The sequence below is a fragment of the Hippichthys cyanospilos genome, chromosome 15 (genome assembly GCF_059441005.1).
Source record: "Hippichthys cyanospilos isolate Australia breed blue-spotted pipefish chromosome 15, RoL_Hcya_1.0, whole genome shotgun sequence".
NCBI lineage: Eukaryota > Metazoa > Chordata > Actinopteri > Syngnathiformes > Syngnathidae > Hippichthys > Hippichthys cyanospilos.
The window spans coordinates 15,343,814-15,352,760 of record NC_142383.1 but is presented as its reverse complement, the minus strand read 5'-3'; the positions used below and the strand labels follow the sequence as shown (position 1 = coordinate 15,352,760).

At 39.4% G+C, this 8,947-nt stretch overlaps 1 long non-coding RNA gene across 1 annotated transcript; it reads right to left on the bottom strand.

The window, feature by feature from the left end:
• Window positions 1-4,666: 4,666 nt before the first annotated feature.
• On the bottom strand, window positions 4,667-6,776 carry LOC148411879 (uncharacterized). The gene is made up of 3 exons (XR_015867941.1): window positions 6,692-6,776; window positions 5,503-5,542; window positions 4,667-4,737 (listed from the first exon to the last, which is right to left on the bottom strand). It is a non-coding gene; the product is annotated as an uncharacterized LOC148411879 (long non-coding RNA).
• Window positions 6,777-8,947: the final 2,171 nt, after the last annotated feature.

Below are 8,947 nucleotides of genomic sequence, written 5' to 3'. Positions count from 1 at the left end.
ACATTCGACCATAATCAGGAAATGGATTTGACCGTCCTCGGGAACGCTTCCGATCTTAGACAGGAAATGCGTTCAATTATATTGGGAAATGTGTTTAAAGTCTTTCTGAAAAGTTTTTGATCGTATTCTGACATGCGTTTAACAGTCTTCGGGATAGCGTTCAAACCGTAACCAGGAAATACGTTTGAGCGTATTCGCAAATGTGTTCGGCCGTCTTCAGGAATGCGTCTTCGGGAATTCGTTCGACCGAATTCGGAAGTGTATTCGAGCGCAATCGGAAATACCCGTGACCGTATCCAAATAACGTCTCAACGCATTTGAAAATACGTCGGAACGTGTTAAAAAATACATTCTAACCGTTGTAAATATGTCCGAACGTACTCGTCCATTCGTACGAACACATTTGTAAATACATTCTAACGATTTTGACAGTCGCAAACGTTGACCCCCGAATCACAAACGTCGACCCCGAATCGGCACTTCCACGCTACCGCATCTCCACGATACCACACAAAAACCCGCAGTCCAGCGAGTGGACGTACAAATGATTAATTGCAGCGAAAACTTCCTCAAGTGAAGTTCCCCGCCTCCGACGGATTCCCGCACGCGAGCCCGGCCCCCATTTTCTTTCAACAAAAGAAACGACAGACAGTCGGGGCGCCTGACAAACGACGGAGCCGTAGGGGTGACAATTAGAAGGACAAGAACCTGATGGAGCGTCACATCCCATTAATGCCGCCTGGGGATGAATTAAAAAGCAGCGTAACGTACGAGCAATATTACTTTGGCGGGGAACGAGGTGAGCGCCGACGCAGGACTGACAGGCGATTAGCGCTGGTCAAAAAAAAATGAAACGTCAATTTTTATTTATTCCCAGGTAGCGAACGATTCTTTCCGAAACTATTTGACCTTCCTCTTTTTGAACTTTTTCCCCCGCATCTTATTAAGCCGCGCATTAATCATGCTAGCGCTCCGGCGTTGCTAGCCGGGAACTTTTCGCTCTCCTTCACGGCGTTTGGTTCGATCGCCGTACGGCGTCTTTGGCGTCGAGAAGCAATCTCATGAATACAAGAGTTATTTAAGTAAAGCAGCGTGCGGCCCAGGTGGGGAGGAGACGGCGCTATTGTTCCATTTCAAGGCTGTCAGTCTGACGGATGACTTTGGGGCCTCACATCATTCCTCACTTTCTTTTTGCTTGTATTTATGATTTGAAGGAGAGGAATTACAACGCAGACAGTCTGCGGGGCTTTAGGGTGGAATCCTCTTTTTTTTTTTTTTTTAAACCTCTCGGAAAGCTTCAGGTAGGCCGTGTGAGTTTGCGCGCAACAAAAGACTGCTGTTAGTCCATCTTTGTGCGCGGTTAATCCATTTATCACGCTTATTCAACTTACATGTTCAGGTGCAAAGATTTAAAGCTGGAAAATGCGTCCGCGCCGCCCTAACCTGCTTTGGACGAGCCAATTGGAGACACCGATTTGCGTTTGTTGCCTTTTAAAGACTGACAACGACTTTCCGGTTAATACCTCACAGCGACAACGTGGATATGCAAATAAGAAGCCTGAAGGTTGGAAGTATTATAAGGAGGATGTCACGGGGATAAAAAAAAAAAACGGGAACGGTTCGGTCGACAGGAGACTTTAGTATAATGAGCCGTACGATTTATCAAAGCAAGGAAGAAGTGTCTTGCTCATTTCTCCTTAGGCGAGGTCACATATACGCGCGAGAACAAGCTGTTAGCATCTGTCTCATGCAAGGGACACCCCGAACGCAAAAATCATATTTACTGTCGTTTCTTCACCAAATTATAATATAATATGAGAGTGATACAGTGAACAACACATCTTCTTTTTTATACTTGCACTAAAGCAGAATGGAAGTTCATGACCCGTCCTTATTACATGCCAAAGACAATAACAAAGCCGTTTTCATTTTTTGGCGCGAAATGTCATGCTAGCAATTTAGCTTCGCGTAAATCGCCGTGCATGTACGTTGGTGAGCTGGTGGTGTTTAAAGTATTTCACACAGAAATACACAAAATATTGCTTCCACACTTTTGTTGATGTGTATATATATATATATATATATATATATATATATATATATATATATATATATATATATATATATATATATATATATATATATATATATATATATATATATACATATATATCTGTGAGCCACATAAGCCGGTTGATAGCAGCTGGTGTTAGCTGAGGTTGTTACAGCATTATTTTCAATAAAAGAAGCGAGCAAACTGAACTAACGTCCGAATCCGTCCTTGTTTACACACAAAAATTTGACTAAATTTGACTTTTTATGACATGCTGATGACCATATGACTTCTCTTTGCATGTTTATTTGTCTTTATTTTACAATGAGTTTTTTAGGAGTATTTTCATTTTAACAAATAAATACATTTAGTAACATGTCACATTGAAGGTTGTGATGATGTAGGGATTTTCATATGGATAAATATATTGTCAAAATGACGTAATAGCCGAAACCCCCCCCATTTTTTATTTATTTTTTTGACTAATCACTAAATCAAGATGATAAAAATCATAGCAAATTACCACATGGACTGCTCGGATTCTTTGATTTTTACAGGATGCATTTCGAGTTTAATGACAAAGGTTTTTTTTTTTAATGGTGCACCACGCTCATCATCGCCACCTATAGCATTGGAGTGCACGCAGCCACGATCATTTTTTACACTCGCGCGTTGAAATGTGACCGCGAAAATTGCCTGTAGAGTCAATAAAGATTTTACGACGGCACTTTGTGGTCCTTCAGACTCTAAACGTGAGCAGATCCCATTTATTGATCAATTTCGCCCCGTTTGGCGGCTTTGCGGCAAATTTCTGCAGTCGGATGACTCGCTCTATCTTCCTCCTCCGTGATATTGCCGTGAGCTGACAAGGGAGCTCATAATGACCCAGTACATTATTCTCCTCTCGGTGGGCCCAGATACTCTTTCTGGTCTCCGGCCACTCCCGACGCGATGGGTCGTATAAATCAAAAGCCCAATAACAAAAAAGAAACGCGGCGCTTCAATGGGACCGGGCCGTGCCACCGGGGGGGGCCGTCCAACCAATGGCGGCGCGGCCCTGGCATAATAAATTGAAGGCAAATTGCTGGGCTTGATTGGGTTCATGATCTGTGGACTTGAGTGTTGAGAGCCTCCAGTAAAAAGGTCTGGCAAATGGGACGCGGTGATTTCCAGCACTGCTTAACGCAGTTATAAAGATCGGAAGAAAAGAAGATGGGAGATGTCGAGGGAACGCGGCCAGTCGGCGCCGACGAGGAGGGGGCCCCCGTAGAAGTACGGTGCGTTTTATTTTTAATGTTACGTAAAAAAAAAAAAAATGTCTGGAAAGCACTTCTGGTTCCCAAAGAACAACAAAGAGTAACATTAAGTAGTAGTAGTGGCACACCCTGGCCACAAGGGGGCAGTATGGTACACCCATGCAAACCCTTCCCCAAAGAAGTGCCATTGCTGTTATCAGTATTCTGAGCTTCAATATTATTAGTCATTTATTTTCACATAAAATAAGCAAAATATACCTATGAAATGTGATACTGTCAGTCTACATGTGCTGCTCCACCACTTTTAAATGATCTGTTTGCACCTTGATATTTCCCATTGCTGCTGCTCAGCAAACAACATATCATATCATTTCATTTATCATATCTTTTTTTTTTTAATAATTCAAAGTACAAATAGGCATAGTTGGGATTTAAAAGCAAGCATTTGCTTGTATCAGGCAAAATCGATACTTTAAGGCAGCAATATTACCGTTTTTTTTGTTTTTTTTCAGGATAAAAGCCCAAATGTCAAAGAGTTTGATTAACAAAATCATATGCATATACAAATCATACATAGATGAATCATATTAATGCTTCTTGATAGAAGATGTTTTTTTTAACCTAAAACCGATTTTTGGGAAATATTGTTTATCTAGATGAAGATAGCTTCTTTGAATATTATTTAGTATTTCAGTTTACAGATTATACTGGGACTATTTTAGTATTTAAACACGCCTTTGTAATGTTTCATATATTTTAGAACGACGAGATATACAGGGACATTTTAATTTATTCATTTATTTTTAAACATAAAAAATGGAGTTTGTTGAAACCCTGCTTGACTTGAAACGGGGATGTTTGGATAAAAGCACATCATTCCAAACAAAACTACAATAGATCTGAAGAGAAGATGTCGAACGTGCAGCGCGAGGACGACAATCGGCTGACACTCAACATCTGGACGCATCAGGCAAACAGCGCGGCGTCCACAAACAGCCGGCGGCAGATGGGGCGAGCCAAAACAACATCGCCGTCATTACAAAAGGTCGCTCGCATTTCGGGACGGCCCCGGACATTCTGCGTTGCGCGTTTAATGTCGGAGACGATGTCACATACGTCTCGCCTAGAAAAACGATCAAATCAACCACATCGACCAGGGTTTATATGATTGATTTCTTTTTTACCGGTTAGGTTTTGGCAAGGCTCATGATTCCATATGATGATAATTAACCTCTTCAGTGAACATGTTTCGGTTTCACCATCCCCTCCCGCGTGCGCGTGAAGGTCATTTGGCGCCCCTCCTCTCTATTTGGCAGCGCTCACCATAAATCACGGAGGAATTGGCATGATGGGTATTCATGAAGGCAGCTCCTGCCTCCTGGTCTTTCCTGCGAATCCACCCCCCCACTTCTTCGCGTCACTTCTAACCTGCACAGATGTGTCCAATAAATAACGCCATGTATGGACAACATCATCTATTACGTTGCATGGCAGATCTGCCGTGTCTTCATTTTTGTGCTGCTGACACTCGTGACATTTTAATGATGTCAGTAGTAGTACCTTGACTTGTCAGGTATCTCGTATAATCCCCCCCCCCCCCCCCCCAATGAAATGAAAAAAATGGAAATACACACACACACATATATATGTGTATATATATGTGTGTATATATATGTGTGTATATATATGTGTGTATATATATATATATATATATATATATATATATATATATATATATATATATATATGTGTGTGTGTATATATATATATATATATATATATATATATATATATATATATATATGCGTATATATATATGTGTGTGTGTATATATGTGTATATATATATATATATATATATATATATATATATATATATATGCGTATATATATATATATATATATATATATATATGTGTGTGTATATATATATATATATATGTGTGTGTATATATATATATATATATATGCGTATATATATATATATATATATATATATATATATATACAGTATATCAGTTGTTATCAGTTGTTCTCATAATACATAATGCGTAATGCGTATACATACGTAATACGCATTACATACATAATAATAAGTATTCATACATATTTCTCAAACTATTTAAAAATGACAGAAAACTGGGAAAAGACTTGACAGTTTTGATTTGTGTTATACAGTATGAAATATGCTCACCTTTTATCTCTGATGTCAGTCTGGCATTGCGGTTTTTGTCCTAAACATAAGCGGAGACAAAAAAAAAAAAAAAACAACTGAAAATCTTACTTGAGTCTGTTTTGATTCTTCTATGAATAAATCATTTTTAAAATAAATTCACTGCAGACATTTTACAGTGTTTGATATTTTCAAGGTCCATGAGATATTGATCAAAGATTATGCACTTTAAAATATAACCCATTTCATGATGAAAAAGGGAGGGGCTCAGTATTTTGGGTCCTGGTGATCTAATTTGAACCCAGTGCTTCTCTCTAGGAGGGGTGAAGTGGAATTGCAATAAAATAAGATTTTTCATTTTATTTTTGTTTGGTTTTTTTTGTTTCAGGCACTTTGATGCACTTGGCACTATTTTTGTCTGTTTTAGACAAAGCTGTAACCTGTATAAGCGCTGTAAAAAATAATACAATTGTTGAAATTTGTTAACGTTAAAAAGGATACATGTTTAGGTATACTTGTAGAATTGTTATAGATAATAATCTTATTTATAGTCAGCGCGTTGTGTGGGAGGGGCGCAAAAAGTTTTCCCTTTCCTGGGGGAGTTTGGCAAAATGTAATCGAGAAGCATTGTTTTAATCCGAGCTTTGAGGTTATTTTTTTACAAACTCACCCATTTTTGTGCAAAACAACCCAGAACGTTGGGCCGAATCAACAAAAAATTGGGTGTCCTTTTTGATTTTAGTTGTTTTATGAGTTCTTTTTAAATCACATCGTTTTAGAATTTTTGTAAATCTTAAAAATAAACCCTTGCCTTTTGACAGTAAAAAAAATGTTTGACTGCTTTTTCCTATTTTTTTTTTTTTATAATCAGCAGTCGAAAAGTTTGTTTGACTAAATGGCAGCCATTTGTCCCAGCGGACTCAAAAACTGGTCTGCTCTTAAAAGTGTGTTCCGATGCCATCTACTGGTAAGTGTGCATCAGTGACGTTTGACATTTTCTGTGGAGCAGGACCCACTCCAAAAATATAATCGAGTACCGCACTAGAAAAACATGCCAATTAAAGAAGTCTGTCAAGCGGGCGGAGTTTCATAAATTACGTGGGGCTTGGTTCTGAAAAATGATTGTATTGATCCTTCCTGTGTGTTTTTTTTTTTTTTCTAATAGTCAACCCAACAGACAACAAAGGCTTTTAGTCATGGACTTGCTCACCTGCTCAAACAAAGTGCAGCTGACGTGCGTGCGCCAACGTGCGTCCATCTGTCTGTGTCAATAAGTGCGTGCCGGCGGAGGCGGCGGTTCCGGTGAGAGGCGAGTTCAGCCCCCGAGGCGATGACAAAGCGATCAAAGTCTATGTGTCACGTAGAAATTGCTTTGACCTTTTTTCCCCACCCCCGGCCTTTTTCTTCGTCGCTGAGAGACTCGTGGCCGGCTGGCGACGAGGGACGACTGGAAAGAGTGCTCCGGTCTGCAAAAACATGAGCAAATGCCAAATGAGGAAATTAACGGCGCCGCTTGTCCTTTACGGGGTCAAAAAAAACATGATCTTCAATCAAGATGATGCTTTGAGAATTTTACACGACCTTCACGACAACTAATGCTGTTCCATATTAGCATAAAATCGACACGGGAATTCTTTTGATCGTTTCATTCAGGGAAAGGAAAAAAATTCATAGATACGCATACAGTTTAGCTTAATGCTAACAAACAATGCAAAACAGCACTGACATGCTCATGAATAGTTGTGGTGCTCTACAGTACAGAAAAGTTATAAAAAATAAATAAATAAATAAATCTCATTCTTACATTAACTCTTTCAGTGCCATTGACGGCTATAGACGTCAATTATCCGATTTTACCAGTAAGAAATAAGGCCATTTTTCTACCGAAACATTACTAGCAAATATTGGTAAGTATTCTGCTTTGACCGCATTCAGTTATACTGGCGAGGCTTTCACTGCCCGCTCACAATGTGGGAAATCTAAAACATGCATAACTTAATGCGCAGCAAATATATAACTTACGAATATAAGAAAATATGAAGCGTTTACAAAAGAGGAGATTGTGTTTCGCTATCATTTTTACATTGTTGCCAAATGTTGGAGCGTCTTATACGGGGTAACACAGAAAACACCAAAATTTGACACTAAAATAACGGTGTGTCTTCGGGCTGCACAATTAATATTCACAATTATTTTGGTCAATATTGAAACCATGATTATTAATTACGATTGTTCATCATGTTTGGTCAAACATGCCCTTTTTTAGTGCCCTTTTTTTTCAAACAAGCAGCACATAAACAAGGCTTAAAGGCTTAATACTTACAAATAATAATAACAAACTAAAATAAATAAATAGAGGAAATAATAATTCATGGCAAAAACCTGGCTCACAGGGCAAGACAGCTAACTTACTTGTTGAGTGCAAACCAATGAAAAAAACGAAGCCTACTTAGAACCAATTTTAAGCAAATTTTAATCAATTCAAGGAGCAGTCAAAATGTAATTTTCGGTCATTTCAAACCGAATTTATTTCAACGTTTTTTGCCAATCGGATCTCAATTGACAGCTAGCATGGTATATATTGGGAATCAGGTGAGAAACTCAGTGTCATTTCACAGTGGTAAATAACATATTAGGGTGAGAAAATCAGAGACATTGCCCCCTAGTGGTAGGATGATGCAGTGCTTAATTTGGCATGTACGGAAGCAGGCTTTTTAAATGTTAATATCGCCGAGGATCATCTTAATTAACCATGATGAGGGATTAAAATTTTTTAAAAAACAGCCGTGTCTTACATTTGGGTAATTATGGTACATCTTCGGCATGATTATTGATATGTTATTGCATCAAAAAAAAGAGAGAGAACCAGCAGGGAAAATTCAAGCATTCTGACAGACAAGTTAGTGTTTTGTTTTTAAATTTTACTCAAAAAAAAAAAATGTTGGCGGCCAATACAGCTCAGCCCCTTTAGCAAAAAGATTCACCCGGCTCCCGTGACAGGGAGAAGGGCGCCATTTTGTGCAAATAGCCGACCCCGACGAGCACGCGGGTCACCGGTGTTAATTCAAGTGTATGTGAGCGGCCCACTTCCACCATTCATTACGCCTCGTCAGCCCATTAACTAAAGTGGGCATTTTTGCATGGGGGGCCCTGCGAGGCCACGCTCTTGACCACTTAAATACACTTGGCTTCTTGATGGCTGCATAAGTAGTCTTCATTGCTGGGACCTGTTGTCTGCGGCCATCTGCCCACCACGAGGCTAGAAATGCCCCCCCCCCCCCACACCCCATCTTCGGACATTTGACGCCGATGCAATATTCATGCGTATTATAAAAAAAAAGGGGGGGGGGGTGAGGTGGTTTTGCCTCTCTCCTCTTCAAGCTGCCGTCGCTAATTGAAATTTCTGATGTGCAGCGTGTTTAATAATGGAATTAATTTCCCGTGCAAAGTGCATCAGATTGAGCGT